General features: G+C 41.5%; 1 long non-coding RNA gene and 1 pseudogene across 1 annotated transcript; both read right to left on the bottom strand.

Moving 5' to 3' along the window:
• Positions 1-201: 201 nt before the first annotated feature.
• Positions 202-1,078, bottom strand: LOC114551643 (induced myeloid leukemia cell differentiation protein Mcl-1-like; annotated as a pseudogene).
• Positions 1,079-10,186: 9,108 nt separating this feature from the next.
• Positions 10,187-12,580, bottom strand: LOC114551648 (uncharacterized). Its single transcript, XR_003691958.1, has 3 exons — positions 12,522-12,580; positions 12,250-12,417; positions 10,187-10,218 (listed from the first exon to the last, which is right to left on the bottom strand). It is a non-coding gene; the product is annotated as an uncharacterized LOC114551648 (long non-coding RNA).
• Between the last annotated feature and the right edge of the window lie 4,919 nt (positions 12,581-17,499).

The following is a 17,499-nucleotide window of genomic DNA, read 5'->3' as shown; positions in this document are numbered from 1 at the left end:
CCGATGATACTACGTGTGACTTTGACCAAAGCGACGATGCACTGTTTCTGCTGGACGAGGTTGTACAGCTTCTCGAGCTCGCGACAGACAACTTCCCTGTGGCCAAACAAGGATCCCTGTCCGCGTGTGGCTTACCGGTGCCGATGATACTACGCTTGAATAACTTGTCAACGTTGTCATCGAGGAGCATAAGCCTGGTGTTCACTTGATCAACAAGGTCAGAGCTGCCCCAATGCCTGCAAATCCAGCAGTTGTGAGGAGTATGTTTGTCAAAGTAGACTCCTGGTCTGGTACCCAAAAGAACTCCACAAAGCCATTCTGGAAAGAAAAAGAATTGAACTCGACTTTAGCTACTCATTAGAGTGACAAGGGTAGAATTGCTCAGACTTACATTGGTAAGTCGACTGACCCAGGAGTCATTTCTAATCAGCCAGTCCATGTGGGCAGTCAGCAGGTACAGGAGATTTCCTCTCCCACTAGCGCCACACAGTCCTCTCTGCCAATCTCATTGAAGCGCTGACACAAAGCAGCACCGAATGCTATCAAGCTGGCAATGCGGCCCCAGTTCCTGGTCCCATCATTGAAAATGTTCGAAGCTATCTTGCTGACAACCCCCATGTCATCATTTCTGGTCCAATGCTCCAATGCGTGTTTGACCAGACCTAAGGGTCCAGATCAGAAACATGTTAAACTCCCTATAAGCAGTCACAACGGTCATTTGTATACATCAATACCCACCATTATATTTGCATCTGTATTACTCCAATAGGTCAGCCACAACTCTTTTCATTGTGGACAGAGCTTTGCTTTCGTCCCACGTGGGTTTCACGAGTCCCGTGAAGTCGTCTAGGCACCTATGTATGAGTTGCCTGGTCTCATTGTCTGGCGAGTCTCGGGATATTGAGGTACTGGGTTCAGCTGCCACGGTTCTGTTTTTACCCTCAATACAAATCAGATCACTGTCCTCTTCCAGATCACTGTCCAGTTGAGGTTGGGACACATACACAACCATAGGAATCACCTGAATCATCTTCACTTCTGCGTTGGATCTGTCTCTACTATTGCCTGGCATATACATGGTTATAGCTCGAACCCTTGCGTTTAGATAGATAAATGTACTGCTCAGTCTGTGTAATAGACAAAACCTCTTAACAGATGAATGTCACCCGTGGTTACTGTGCAATAGCCCTTAAGTCAACCCAGTTAATATAAGCAAGAAGCATTCCTGTCCGACTATGGCTGACAGTCCTTCCAGGGTTGACTATCCGACTATGGCTAACAGTCCTTCCACGGGTGACTATCCGACTATGGCTGACAGTCCTTCCACGGGTGACTATCCAACTATGGCTCGCTCGTTGGAAACACGGCCCCTTTCAACTTTACAATGGTCTGCCTCTCAGCCTCTTGTATCCCACTTGCATCTGACAGGATGTACCTGAGCCTGGGTTCGCCCGCGTTACCGACAATCCTTCCACTGGTGACTATCCGACTATGGCTAACAGTCCTTCCACAGCTGTGAGACACAACCGGGATCCAAAAGGACGTTGCAACTTGCTCGACTATCACGGTTTGTTTTTATTTACGCAGTGTTACATACAGCGTGATTCACAGGTACAGTGACATATAGCTAAACCAAACACAGAGTCACTTTATTCGGTAACCCTTCACTGTCTGTGGTGGCATCATTGTGATCAGTGTCCTTAGCATTGCCTTTCCCACAATCTGAGCATGACATAGACGATATCCTACGTAGAGAGTCTCGCACCGCATGGCTGACAAACGAACCGGTGCACACCACACATCCCTGGCTTAATAACATCTTGAGGTCACCTAGCTCCGTTTGTGTGAACTTGCCAGGCATCAGCTCTTCCAAGAGTGCGATCAAACTATCTTCCACACGGAGCCCCTCTTTGGGTTCTGTCACGCACTCTACAATCACCCCGAGCATGCAGCACACAGCTATGCACAGCCACCTCTTTAAGTGTAGGAACATAACGTCCAACGTAGTCTTCGACAAAAGATTGCTAGCCACGAATGCGGCCCGGTCCTTCAGGATGTACTTGGTTGTCAACAAAGTCGAAGGCTTTCCGTAGTCCAGGATCAGATACGCACACAGTAAGCTGATCATATTCTGAGCGTTCGTTGGAAATACGGCCCCTTTCAACTTTACAATTATCTGCCTCTCAACCTCTTGTATCCCACTTGCATCTGACAGGATGTATGTGAGCCTGGGTTTGCCAGCGTTGCGGATGGGTCTACAACCAAGGCCTTGTTTACACCGCGGTTGTGTCGGTTCAAATCCTTTGCATCAATTGTCATGTTCACAGCGTACATCTTGATTGAGAGCGAGAGACAGGCTGCTCGGATGTTACCGATATTATTCAATAGCTGGCGTGTATCATCGCCGAGGTGAGCGCAAGTGACAGTATCTGTCCATGATATTCACAGCTGGTATAAGGAAAGAGTTATGATCCTCACCAAGGAACAACTCGAGCAACTCACGGCCGCCAGTCAATGGGTCTGGTAATCTCTATTGTCGATCCCCTTGTCATTTGCAGCATGTTTGGTGTGTAAATGAAATTGGACAATCAGGGCTCGCTTCATGTCATCCTTATCCATCGAAAACATACCAAAGTACAAGTTCGGAAACTCCATGACAAGCCTATTTGAACCCTTTGCGTTGTATTTCATCTATGAACATCTCCCTGGGGATCAGTTGTTGTTTCCTCTTGCGCTTTAAGGGGATACAAGCTGTCACATTAGGTTGGACAGGCACTTGAACAGTGTCCATGGTTTGAATTTCACTATCCTCTTTCCCACAGTGAACACACCTTCGCCTTTAATACCGTAGCTTAGCCCATTGACTTTATACCCGAAAATGGCTGTCTCTCCGAGGACGGGTGTGCATCCGAGGGAGGCTTTGGTCACCAGCAGCCTGGGTTACTAGAGTGTGCGGAGCTACGTGAAGGCATCTGATCGCAGCTACGTGTCTCCGACTGCTGGTATCCAATGCAGATTTAACCAAGGCTAAACTAGCCAAAGTTGACTATCCAATGCTAGACTCCAATTGCCACGACTGTCACTGGTTTCATCAACAAAGTCAATGGCGCAGCTGAACGTGTTGTGTACACATTATTTTTCTGGGAGTTTCATGAACATACGTTGTGCCATGAACCTGGCACACAGTGTGGGACCTCGAATCGGACACATTGTAGTTGATATACACACGACATACACACATATCTAGTATAGGAGAGATTATTTATTCATAACATCCAGAGCACAATAACACACATTTCTATACACACAGGTCTTTATACAGTGGTCATCCCAGTCATGGGTTTTGTTCTACTGTATTCCCGGTAAGCATCTTCCACGGTTACTCTCGTGACAGGTTCTCTCGCATTGTCCAGGTCCTTTGCACAGCCAGGGTTAACACCTGCCTGTTGAGATATGCTGATGCATTGAGTTGTAGTCCCAAGTTGTCTGAGAGAGTCTTCACGGCACCGATCAACCTGTGAGCATCAAGCCTTCCCCCATTTATTGCTGTGTCCAACTTGGCGTCCTCCCTTTTCCTGCTCAGGATTAGCTTGTTCTCCTGTTCCATGGGGTGCATGTAGAGCGAGTTGAAAAAGTTTACACCACACGAGAGCACAAAGTCAGTCAAGGCATACAGTGCCAGGGCTATGGTGTGTGCTAAGCCACAACCGTGCACCCTTTGTCCCATTGGGACAGTGAAATGATTCTGACTCTTGTCAATCGTCCCATGGTATCGCAAGTTAATGGTTCAAGTATCGGGAGTACCTGGTATTTGCGAATATCCTGTTGAATATAGGGTTGATCAGGCGGTGGTTGTCTGGATGGGGTTGCAGGCAAATATACCCGTTCCGTTGATTCTAGGCGCTAGCCTCTCGAGCAGGGTCTCCTGGGTCAAGTCACTGGCACACATGAGCTTCTTGTCAGATGTGAGCCCTATACTATAGGTACCACAGTAGGCCACTCCAAGCTTTGGCTGCATTATGTCTGTGGTACGCTTGTCTCCATTCACTCTCTCCACAGTATCCTTGAAGGATCGCCAATGGGGTCGAGTACTCCCTTTTCAAACTCCGCAATGTGAAGTGTCTCTCGGAAGAGCTTGTGATTGCTTTCCTCGTTGCGGTCTCTGTTGGTGTACTTGTTTACACCCCCGCGCCGGAGCTGAAGGGATGGCGTAGACTTGGCATACAAGTGTACGCGTCGACTAGCATCCAGGGGTCCTTGGTAATGGACCCGTTGAGTCTTCGGAGCGACGGTTGTGAAGATGTAAGGTCTGCGGTAACCGCCGAGTACTCTGACTCTGGGCAGAAACCGTTGAACGCGTCCGCGACCACCATGTTGAAGGGGCCATTAGTGTGTATGTGCACGCTCCTCCTCACACGTCTTTCATGTACAGGTTGGGGACGTGGACCCCGGGGACTCTATGGTCTCTGGTATGACAGTAGACTCGCAGTATTGGTTCACGGTGTGCACCTGGTGCGTGTTGAGAAGTGGGTTTACAGAGGATCTTGGTGCCCAGTGTGTACAAAGCTGACTTTTGTCGAATGAGAGAGACACCACATCCCGTGAAACGCACGCCTCTGAAAAGCAGGTAGGATATACCCGATTAGTACTTTGTATTGTAGTGCTCTTGTATGACATTGTGGGTCAACAGGGTGCTGTAGTGCATCCCCAGTAACACCTTGGCTGGAGTCGTTGCTGATACCCGTGAGTTTTTGCAGTCTGATCGCCCACATATAGGTGACCACGGATGTTGCGCTGAATCCGGTGTCGCTAGACCGCTCGTGTGTCAACGCAGTAGGCTCAAACATGTCACTCACGTCTCACGCCGGTGCGCAGCGCTGCCTTGGAGAAAGCGCAGTTGCCATTCAAACGCATCACCGTGAGAAGGTTGCTGTTGGGAAGGCCTAACTCCCTGGTCAGATTGCGGTCCTGCCGTCTGTATTGGATATGAACGCGGGCACTTTCATCTCCATTACAGGCGCCAATCCGTACACTCGATCTTCGAGGGCTGGTAGGATGATCCAGTACATGAGATTGCAATAGTCCACATCATCCAAACTCAACCCCTCGAGTTGTAACAACACGGTACGTTCGCCTGCGGTAATTGTACCGCTCGAGGCCCCCCCTTTTGCTACGAGAACGTGGGCGTATGTGCAACGCGCAGATCGGGTCGGCTATCCACGACTAAAATGACCTGCCCTTGGTCCATTCTGTTTCAAATTCTTGAGGCACTTCTCCAGCTAGGATCTTCCGTCTTAGTTCGATCATTGACCCTATGCCGTGTTCGTGATGGAGCGCCCGGTCAAGGAACGTCAAGTTATCTTGCACCAGTTTAGCCAGCTGGGTGTCACCAAAGTGCGTGAGTAACTCACTGCCGATCTGAGCCATTTCATTGTCGATGCTGATCATGGCTGACGAGTTGAAAAGAGCCACTCTGGGTCTGACCAGTCATTGTCCAACTTGTGCGGGATTATTGTCATCAGGGATAGGTACCACCATGTTGCGCGTGTCAAACTCCAGTACGGACGCGGGGTTGTTTATCTTACTGTACCAGTCTCTACTGCGCGCGAAGACAACCCAGTGTAGCTACAGGGATGGCGTTCAGGTCGCCTCTCATCAACGTGTTGACCTGTTGTTGCAGTCTCGCTCTGCGCTCACTCGTGAACAGCTCCTCCGGGTTACCCACGGGGTGCAGGCTACGGAGACTGACCGAGGCAACTGCACCGTCATACTGGTGAAGGTACGAGGTGCAGGATGATCGCTGGGCAAGCTGCTTGTAGTTGACGCCGTCAGAGTCTGTCGTGGAGAGCACGTTCAAGGGTTGATTTGATGCAGTGAAGTACTCCCACTTGAAACCCTCCGAGTTACAGAAGGCCTTGTGTTCTGTGGAAGTGTTTTGTGGTGGAAGGTTTCCTATGAAGCAGCAGCGTTTAGAAATATTAATGATCAAATGAAAACGAATAACGACTGTTTGAGAATTAAACCAAAGTTTGGTCTTTGAGTATTTATTCACATTTGCAAATGGAGTAAACACAGTTTCAAAGGTACTGAAAATGTCTTTCCTAACTAGAAACCTAAAAATCAAAACATCTTATAGTGAAGAAACTCTCGTTAAGCCACCCCTCTTCAAATATCTTTAGCATGCTGCCACTTTTCTAAAAAATACCATAGACAGTCAGATGATTTTACAACCTTCCATTCTGCTCCTGTGTCTCCTACATTAGACTAAACACCTGCTTATCTCAGGAGACAGAAAGAGATACGGTTCAGACAGTGTTATAGCCTTCTTCACTTTATCTGAGAGAAATAAACAAATGAGGAGCTGCAATTTCTTTAGCGAAAATAACTTATGCTATTGCTCATAGTCTACAAGGCCAGCTCTCTCACTGGTGCCTTTAAGTCTACAGGAAGGAACAGGATTATGTGGAGGTTTAAAACAATCTTTAAACAAATGGTCAATATCATTAAACAAATGGTTAAAGCAGAATTTGAGCAGAATGATAACTGCTCAAATAAACAAATAAATAAAAAAACAAAAACAAAAAAAAACAGTTCACCCTTTTGATTACAAAATAATCACAAAAATAAATTTTACTTTTGTCTGTTTAAAAATACCATGTTAAATGGAAAGGTGCAAAAAAAAAACTCTTTTAAATAGTAGCAAGCATTCTTATCAAAGAATAAAACAAAATGAATCAATCTCCCACAGTATCAGAGACGGTGTCCAAACATTATTATCATATTCAGAAAGACGAAATACGTCAGAAGGCTCAATCATATTTACCATAAGAATGAAGTGAACTCTTTTTCTTGTTTAGGGTAACGACATAGCAAACAAAACAAAAACAAATCCGAAGACCAAACATAATCTGCTAAAAACCCTCCTATTTGTCACTGGTTAATGTCACATCAGACTACTGCCTTATAATTTTTGTAAAGAATGTGTTATGTATTTAACCATTAAAATAACCTGGTGTGAAGTGTGAAAATTTACTAATTTCATATCTACCCATGCGTATGTCCATTGACAACCCATGGTTAAACCCCAAGTACTCCAATTTAGTAGCATTCGTATACCAACCATCCTAATGCCTGTTATTGGAACATAAGAGTGGACGTGAGTTAATCATTACAGTAATATTAGCTCTGTACTAGTACTTATTGTATTCCAACCACCATTTTCTCCTTTACATGGAAAGCAGTGAACGTATCACTTGTCTTTCTCTCCATGTTTTTCACTATTCCTAGAGTGTTTTTGTATGCAAATATTGGTTACACGTGATTTATCATACTTTTCTCTCATCAAAAATAAAATGCAAAACCATAAACACAATAGAAAATCGTAATAATCACACTACAAATGTGGAAAACCCCCATGTTCTTCTTGAAAGGTACCTGTTCCAGTCCTTTCTGTCCGTCTGCTCCATGTGTGTGTGTGTGTGTCAGAGCACACTGCTCTGAGTCACAGAGGAATGTCAGATGCTCCTCAAAAGAATGTGCAGTGAGTGTGTGTGTGTGTTCAGAGAGGTGGTGGTGTGTCCTCTTCAATCGTGAAGTGTATTCTGCTGTCACTGTCAGAGAATGTACTGTGGTTGTCAGAGAAGAGATCAGTATCACTGCTGTCTTCTGAAAAGATTTTAAACAGCAGGCTACAATACCAATATGTAGCTTCTGTTTTTTTTCTCCTTGGAAAAACTTCTCGTTTTCTCCTCTCTCAACGTGTTGCAAACAGTGAGAAAACACTCCAGTTTTCCCTGTCGCTTCAGAAATGGCACATGGGTGACTCAGCAGAGGATCTGCTCGTCACTTGTTGCAGGTTGTAGAAAAACCTGTCCTCTTCGCCTCCAGAACCTTTTTGTAGTGATGCGTGTATCCAGGTGACTCTCCCTGGAACCTTTCACTGCCCTGAGTCACTGGAACGATCGCGATGGTCTCTTTCACCGCCTATCTGCCAATCCTTCCTCCTGAAGTTGTTATCACCACAGAATCCCCAGGCTTGACACCTGGATTCTCATGGCCAAAAAAAGCAGAAGAAAATCACTGTTAGACTTTTTATTGTATATTTGCGGGTGAGTTACTGTAACTACCCCATTACAGTACCATAACTGTACATGTTATTTACAGTATGATGCACTTACCGCAGTTCCATTGTACAGTATAATACCCTTACTGTAACTTAGTTTTACAGTATAATACCCTTACTGTAACTTGGTTTTACAGTATAATACCCTTACTGTAACTTGGTTTTACAGTATAATAACCTTACAGTAATTGTACTGTAATTACAATTTGCTAAATTATACTGTAATTGTCATGATGTATTATAGTTTTACTGCAATTGTGGTTCACAGTATATTACACTATTTGGCATTGGTAGTACAAACTATTGATTATTTTACATAAATGCTATTGAATTTAATAAATTCCAAATAATTGACTTTAGTCCATGTACAAAAGTAATACATTTTTATTTTCGTATTATACAGGTACAAATACCAAGACCAAGATAATTTTAAGTCTGCAGTGCAAAAAAAACAGACACAATTTACACACAAGCAATACTACAACCATGTTTAAGTATGCGCCAAACAATGGGCAGCCTTGATGTCACAGTTACCATTTGATTTGACTCAAAGAAAACAAAATGCACATTTTTTAATTAATAACATAGCCATCAGTTCATCCTTTATCTTGGCAGTTGTTATTTTCTTAGAAATCCTGAGTATGTTTGAAAAATGTGGTGTGGATGTTTACCACAGAGGTGAAGTTGTTGGGCATTTGGTTGGGGAGGGGAAGGAGGAGCAGTCTGTTGAGAAGCATGTGTGAAGGACGATAAGGGGCCGGACCCATGATACTCATGCTTGCTGATCCACATCTGCTGGGGTGGTCCGTCCTGGACTGTATGGGAAGCAGAGAAAGGTCATGAGTTTATCTCATCTAAACAGACTTACAATTTCTGCAAAAACATAGAATATGACAGTATAAAAATAACACATAAGTCATCAGTAGTAGTAGTTTACAGGGTTTTTCCTCCCCAGATAATTCAAAGGTCTTTCTACTTTCTTTTGCTGTCTGTCGGTCCCAGCACAGTTAAAAAATTATTTTTCCTGTTTGATTAATTTTCTAATTTCAGAATTCATACACATTTTTACTAATATATTTTCATGACTTTTCCATGTCTTTAAGGCATATCTTTATGACCAATCCTCTCAAACATCTGTATAAACATGAAAAGTAGAAATAAAATAAATTACAAAATTTACCACAGTATACAGTATATCCTAAAGTTTACCTTTTTTTCAACCTGGACCCTATTTTCCTATGTTCTTGTGTCTAAGTGACAACAATCTTTGACAATCTCTGACAACATTATGGAAAGGATTCCTACCGAGGTCAACAGTTCTTCTGTTAAAGAGTAAGATCCTTTTTCTAAATCATAAAAACATCCCCAAAATTGCTATTGCTTAACCCACCAGACTCTGTGTAAATAAACAGTAACTTTTGATCGTCTGGTGGGTTTGGTGATGGTAATTTCGGGGCTGTTTCTTGTTTAAACAAAACGGATCTTCCTCTTTAACTTAAAGGTCTATCTCTGTAGGGATCCTTTCCATAATGTTGTCAGACACTTAGAATAATAATCTGAGACCGTCAGTGGCAAAAACAGAACTTTTAGTGGACGAAATTGACGACGCACATTTGCCCTATATGATTACATTGGAGCCCGGTTCGAAGCTGCAGGTCAGTGTTCTTGCTCAATACTGGACCAATTTCAAAGATTGTTGTTCTTATCAGTCACTAAGACAAAAAAAACAAAAAACATATGAAAACTTTAACTATAATTAAAACAACACTATGTAACTTTTGCTGAGTAACTGTGACCAGTGCTGATACAAGTGTTAAATACAGGATGCCGGTGCATTTAGTTCTGTCGATGTTGGAGCAGGCAGGGTACGTAGCTGCACTGTTCATCGTACTGTGTAATCATTTTTCTGATGTTAACTATATTACATCACACAATAAAATGCTTACCTAGTTTGATGTCTTCCACTCAAACTCGGTGAGCCGTTGGAGGAAGGTGGTGACTTGGGAGCTGATGCTTGTCAGCTTTCTTTGGACAACTCCCGCCTTGCAGCTTGTACCCACTTGACCATGCACTTGGTGCCCTCATCTGGGTTGATCCTTAAGATATATAAGATATATCATAATAATCCACAGCAGTCATCTTTAAATAGAGCCATTTATCCCCCTTTAAATATACAGTATATATGGAAGAAAACCTGCCAGCGAGCACGTTCGGTTCAGTAAGTCACAGCGAAAACACACCGGGCACGCGTCGCTGTAAGCCATCCTTCTTCTCTCGGCCCCTCTCTCTCTCCGATAGAAAGAGACAGGATTTGTGGGGAAAACTGTGGTAATTGTAGGCTATATACAGTATATGTGTGTTTGTCACTCTCTTTGTCCATCCATCCTTGTGCCTGATCGCGTGTCTCGCTGTGAGAAGTCAAGACAGCCCAAATCCCCATGAACCTACTGTGGTCTTCCTGTATGTGATTAATCAAGGGGGTAAACTTCGCTTCAGAACTCGAACCTCCTATGTCGCCATTTTGATGCTACAAAGCGATCACCTCCGTTAGCATTCCACTGACTAGCATTCATTTTGACGTCACTTTGACAGAGAATAACTTTACATTTGAAGCGTTTAAAGAATATTTGTCCATTGTTTATTTCTAAAGAAACACAGCCCGGTCTCATGTAAGTTCGTGTAAATGTGACGTTATTTGAATCTATTGATACGTGTTCACGGAGACGTTTTTGTCGTTTTTTACGTGGCGGACAACACGAAAATGTAAAGTAAGGTATTTCAATGGGATGCATATTTTGTTGCCACAGCACGAAAATTGTAGGGAGTAATATAAAAAGCCGAAAATCCGCGTAGGGAGGTTGGTCGGGGTGGTGGATGGGTCAAACAAAACAGGACTTTCACCCGGGCGAGCGGGGATCGCGTCCCGTGTTCGGCGCTTTGTTTCCCGGGGATGGCGTCCCTGCGTGTGGTGTTTTGTCCCGCGTGTTACTGTGGCGCATCTCCCGGGGTTTACGACGCCCTTTCCCCGGCGTTTAAGGCACCCTTTCCCCGTAAGTTTTTTCCTAAACCCAAACTCCACCATCCCGTTATTGTGGGGCGTCCCCAGCGGGCCGTCTCGCGGGCCGCCTCGCGGGCGCCTCCCGGCTTATGGAGCGACCTTTTCGGCCGCCTCCCGGCGTCCTTTCCCCGAGAAAATAATGTGACATTTACACGTAAAAAATAATGTGACATTTACACGTAAAAAACAAGAAAAACATCTCCCGTGAACACGTATCAAGAGATTAAGAATAACGTGGACATTTACACGAACTGCCGTGAGACCGGGTTGAGAAAAACGACAATGTATAAAAGGCTCCATTACCTTGTACCTCACGTTATGTCTCTGTAGCAGATGTTTTTATAAAAATAGGCTAACGATTGGGTCATAACCACGAGACTTACTGTCACACAGTAGAGGAATTACCGTATAGTACAGGAGAAGCTCACAGGCAGTTTGGACTTACATTAGCTGTTTAGGTTTAATTACTAATGTTAACTATCATGTTAGTGATCAATAATTAGCCTGTGCCTATGTTATCTCCTTACATATACCTACACTCTCCGCCTCTGTAAGATTGGGAATGATTGAGATTTCTTTTGGCACAGCTACCAGAAGACTTACAACTTTCAGACACATTGCTCACGTCACATTTACGTTGTCTCTCTCAGTTGGAGGCTGCTCAGTAAAGCTAGGGATCACCGGAAAAGTGCTTCTAATAGCCTTCACTGGTCTCCGTCCAGAGACACGGGATCTGGTGGTCCATTCTGATATACTGTCTATGTGAGTAACTGCCTTGCTTGACACATTCTCCGAATGACAAGAAATTATTGCTGCAGCTCGCGGGCCAAAGTGGCCGCTCCGTGACTATGAACGGATCGATTGGACGACATAGGCGCTGAAATAAAAATAGCTGTGCAACGCTTACGTGCCCGGTGTGTTTTCACTGTAAGTTACCACAGTAATAGGGCTCTATATACCCAAATCTTTTTCTCAGTTGTTTTCTCTTTGTCAGTAAGTGTATAGAGTGCTCATATAGTCCAAATATGTACCATTACCTATTAAATGCTTTATGCAGATAATTACTTACCTTGTACCAACTCCAATGTAGTAGATGCTGACTCTTGATATTCAAGATTGAACGCATAAAAGGAGCCAAAGAAGACGACAAAAGCACTGGCATTAAGTTGGTTAGCTTCAAAGAGGACCTTCCCCTCAATGCTGACCATCCAATGGGTGGAAGATGTCAAACTTCTTCCTAAAAAACAAACAAACATCTTATCTCATTTACAGTGTGTCACAGAATACCAAACATACATGGCTAATAAAACATCCTCCTCTTCTTCAAACCATTTCTCGTACCTAGCATGATCCGCCTTGGTGTGGTGGGCAATGTCACCTCCTGCTCAATTGAAATCTTGGTCAAGGTTGGCTGCAAACTAAAAAGAGAAAAGCATCTCACATATTGGAAGTAGGCTAATTGGTTGTTGTTCTACATATGAAATGATGAAAATTTATATTTTTAAGTGCATGCATGGTGTTATAAAACACAATTACAACAAGATAAAAAAAAAAAATAACACAGAATGTTATGTGATGCATTAAAAGGTTAATCACGTAATAGATAGCTAGATAGCTAACAACAACACTGTTGTGAAGAAAAAAACGTAATGCATAAACCATGGTAGCTAATACGCTCAACTCCTAACACCATATTCTTTGAGTTAAACAATATTTGGCTTAGGTCTCATAAACTAAAAAGGATGAATTCAATGATATCACATTACAGAATGCAACAATACTACTGTAACGTTGGGCACTTTTTTGCTGGACATCTTGATGGTTTTAAGTGGCCAAACTCTGAAGCCAAGGGGAAAAAAATGCTATCCACAAATGCTTCACATTAACATTACTTAAAGACGTCTTCCTTGTCACCCGACATAACTTTTAGAGTGGGTGTTTTTTTAAAAAGATGTAATGTTAACATTAGGTGCTATTAAAACTAGATGGGCAACTGTAGAGGTAACGGTTTAATGTTAACTTTACCTCCACTAATGTTAGGTTAATATAAATGCGGTACGTTTTGCTTAATCATGCTAAAACACTGACAAACCAACCCACAGACTCAACATAAGCGGAGGTAATTTTAGCCAAAATGCAGCAACAGCAAGCTAAAAGGCTAGCAGTTACTGACCTTAAACTTCTAGAATATGGGTTACTTTTTAATTCCGACAAAGATAATGGTGGTCTGACAAGTGAAAAAGATGTCCCGAACAACGCGTGTTAGCTTTAGGCTACCGAACGTCGTCATTATAACTAATCACACAATGGGGGAAATGAACTATAGTTAACAGTTTGCTCTTGCCTAGCTATGACGAAGGTCGGTAAACTAAACCTACGTCTCTGCTTGGGAAGGCTTGTGAGCAGAAATTTTAATGTCACAGAATTAGCAAAATTGGTCTTACCTTGACGCTGCTCCAGCTCTCTTCGAGGAGTGTGTGTGACCGGGACTCTGGTGCGCACACGCACAGGCCAAACCGGGCGGTACTCCTTTGAAGTTACTCCTTTCAACGCCTTCGAAGTGTCTACGCGCTACTCTTCTGAAGTCGTGAGGTCAGAGTTCAAATCTGGCGGTCAAGCATTTATATCCATAATGGCTTTCTTGTTTCTCTCAATAAATGATTAACACTGCTGAAAAACATGTCACATTTTTTAATTACCTTCACTGCTAAAAGCATAACAAATTAAATGTATTTCATTTTATAGTGATATTTTATTTTTCCATTTCATTCTTATGCTTCTATAACATTAACTAACAATTTTATTTAAAATTCAGTTAGTCTTATTCAACTACAGTAGCACTACTGCTGTTGTTTTACAGCAGACTACCGCAAATTCAAAATATACAGTAAATCACTGTAAATTAAATGTTATTACCCATAATGCAATGCATATTACAGTAATGAACCGGAAAAGAAAATGATGGTATTTTACTGGGCATTTTGTGGTAAGTAACTGTAGAAATTACAGCTAAGTCTAACAGTGATTCTCACGCAATAACCTACCCAAACCTATCATTTCCCTTATACTGCTGTGGAAGAAATAGGTGTTTTTTATTATTATGGGCCTCTCCCTCACGTATGTCTAAATAAAGAAAAAAAAAATCTTTAGAGCAAAATTCTTTGGAGCAAATCGGAACCAATAAAACAAAAACAATTACTATTGCATCCCCTTACACTACTGTGTCAATCAGGGGTAGGTGATCCTTTTGTTTACAGTTGAACTATCAATTTTGTTTGTACAGTTGAACCTTGTTCTCAGTTAAGCAGATTTTTTTCTTTAAATGTACAGTTGTTAACTATTCTAGCACTTTGGTTATTTAAGGTCTTTTAAACTGGAGCTACAGTGATGTCACAACAAGTATTTCAAACGTCTTTAGAAAAATCAACCTAATTTTTTATTTTTTTTATTGAACACTTTTTATTTCCTTGCTACTTTTCCTTATTCTTTATTAAACCCCTTATTTAACATTGCTATACTATATCCCTCCTATTTGAGACATGACAAAGCTCATGACTCAAAAGCAATATAAATAATCTGTTTAATATTCTAATCCTTAACATTGTTCTAGGTTTTACAGCAAATCCTGTTTATCAGTAACCAAAGTTCAATGAATAATTTCTTTAGGGGACTTTTCACGACAGTAAAGTGTTTCAATGTCAACATCAACTAATTTAGTTACAACAATTTTTGATATAGCAACTCAAAAACTCATTAGAGTACGACATGAAATGTACTGCTTTTAGGATTAAATCTCATTTAAACCTTCATTTATTCAATATCACCATTAAGACGAATTACCCAAAATACATTGTTTTTCATTTTTTTTTTATCTATAGTTTACAAACCAAGTAACACTAATTACTATCTGCTAGTTCCAAGAATTACAAATTAAAGTTTTTAGCCTTCTATTTATCCAAATCGTTACCTATTATGGGAAGCATCATATCATATAACATTCAACAAAAATGTATATCAAAATCATTTTTTTAAACCAAAATTTCACTTGTACTACTCATGTTTGGTTTTAGATTGTGTCTTATCTCTGTGTGGTGTGTGTGTGTCTCCTCCTCTGGCTGTCCTCTGTCAAAGAAAGAAGGATCTCTCCAGGGTACATATAAACACACTGTTATTCTTTCTGTAATTTATGGCATCATTAATTAACAACTCAATGTATTCCTTACAAAGGTGTGTCAAGGTGTACAGCTTACCATCACCCAGAACTATAAAACGATATTTACAGTCTTTTCTACTGGAACTCTGAGAAAAGAAAAACGTTAGACAAAACAACAGAGATTCAAAACATTTAACATTCCCTGCAGAATGTTATGTTTAGCTGTGGGAGATATTAGGTGCTTGAGCTCAAGACCCTCTGCATTTACTGCTCGAAGGTCCTGAATGAAACTAAACTTTAACATTCGTAATAAAAATGATTCTTCTTATTTATGTTACTTGAGAGAATAAGTGTACGTGCTACAGAATCTAAACATGGAACTATAAACCCCATCCGTCAGTAAAGAGTTAAAAACACGGTCGGATTTCTGTCGATTACTTCCTGTTTTAGCGTGTACTGATGTTTCTGGGGTCTGTAGTCCGAACACAGCTTGATGACTACAGGTTGACAATTTGTCTATCAATCCACGTCACATTTGTGTGTTTTGCCCAGAGATAACGCTGTACCTGAGACAAAAAGGTGGTGAAACATCAGTAAATAAAATGTCGTTTTACCATGTGAATATGCATCTATTGTAGTCACAGGTTCACTGAATATGTAAAACACTGTGAATACAAGGCCTACGCTGTCGTATAGGTTTTCTATAGTTTCCTGTCGATGGAGACAAATAAAAACATTATCAGTAATGTCAGTCCAGTCAGTCAATTTTACTACTAATTTTAATACTTGGACATATTTTCCAAAAGTTTGTCTATTTCTGTTTGTCGTGTTGTTTTTGCATCTAATTTGATCTGTCTATCGTGTAGGGTGTTTGTAGCATGCAAAAAGCATGTCTTCATTGCAAGCATGTGTATTTACGTGAAAATCTAATCGTTAACACTAAACTGAAGAAAGCTGCTATTCTGTTCATTTTACATGAAAACAGCACTGCACCAAAAAACTTTTCATGAGGGATAAAAAGCAGATGCAGCCTTGAGTGATGTATTGGTTGTCAGGTTTCATGCAGTCAGAGGCAGGGATTACAGACGCCGCCTTAGTGAGGTCATTTTAGCCACACTGTAATTAACAAAAATGTTTAAGTCCGTTGCATCATTACGAGAAATTCTCAATCTGTCAGGTGTGGAGGTTAAACCAATTTTAAAAGTGAAAAACAAATCAATACCTAAACCAAATAAGTGGAACCTTCATACACCAAGAATTGTTTTTCCCATGTACAGGAGAAAGGAACAGAGAATTGTTCTCTCACTGTTTGACCTGCAACTCCAATTGACCAAATAGAATGACCAAATAATCTTCAGTGTCAAATCTTTAGCTCTAATAATCAAGTTATGTGAGTGGAACCTCTTTAACTTTACATTCAGTAGTAGGCATTTTCTTCTAGGTTTCAGAAGATAACATACTATAATGTATAACATATACGTTATACATTATACATAATGTATAACTGAATAGATAATTTTTAAGAACTTTCTAACCTATCAATTGTCCCTAATAGCAAAAACAAAAACAGTGTATCGGTGCAAAGCATTTCTTCATTGCATGAAGCAATTGTGTGTGTGTTAGCGCTACCTTCTTCATCAGCTGTTGGACTCAGTCAAACAGAGGCACAGGTGTTGTTCTCTGTCTGAGGTGTTTTATCTATATTTTAAAACATTCTTTGTTTTCTTATACCCAGTAGCTTTAAATCCTCTGTCTTAATTTTGTTTTTTTCCCATTAATTTTCTTTCTACTTCTTCTAAAATCTTGCTTTAACATTCTCAGTGTCTTTGTACACAAAGATCCGTTTCTCGGAAAGCCAAAGCTTTTGACCAGTTATGACAGACATCGCAAACATTCCGGTCCATATTTATAAGTCATTTCATCCACTATGGGTCCAGTTGCATCACTGGAACGGGAAATTTCGTTTCCCATAATTGATTCTTGGACTTTATAGTATATTATGTCTTGGTCGATGTGATCGTCACCACACCGCAAGGTTATTTGTTCGGGAAACTTGCGTGAAAACCCGTGTACAGCCCTGCGGACAAAATCAACTTAATAGTCAAATAACTCGACCTATTTAGTATGTTTTGCCTTGTTGCAGTCTGTCTCTAAATAATCAAGAGG

Source organism: Perca flavescens, unplaced genomic scaffold (genome assembly GCF_004354835.1).
Source record: "Perca flavescens isolate YP-PL-M2 unplaced genomic scaffold, PFLA_1.0 EPR50_1.1_unplaced_scaf_3, whole genome shotgun sequence".
Classification (NCBI taxonomy): domain Eukaryota; kingdom Metazoa; phylum Chordata; class Actinopteri; order Perciformes; family Percidae; genus Perca; species Perca flavescens.
The sequence above is the reverse complement of the archived record's forward strand: the minus strand, read 5'-3'. Positions and strand labels throughout refer to the sequence as shown.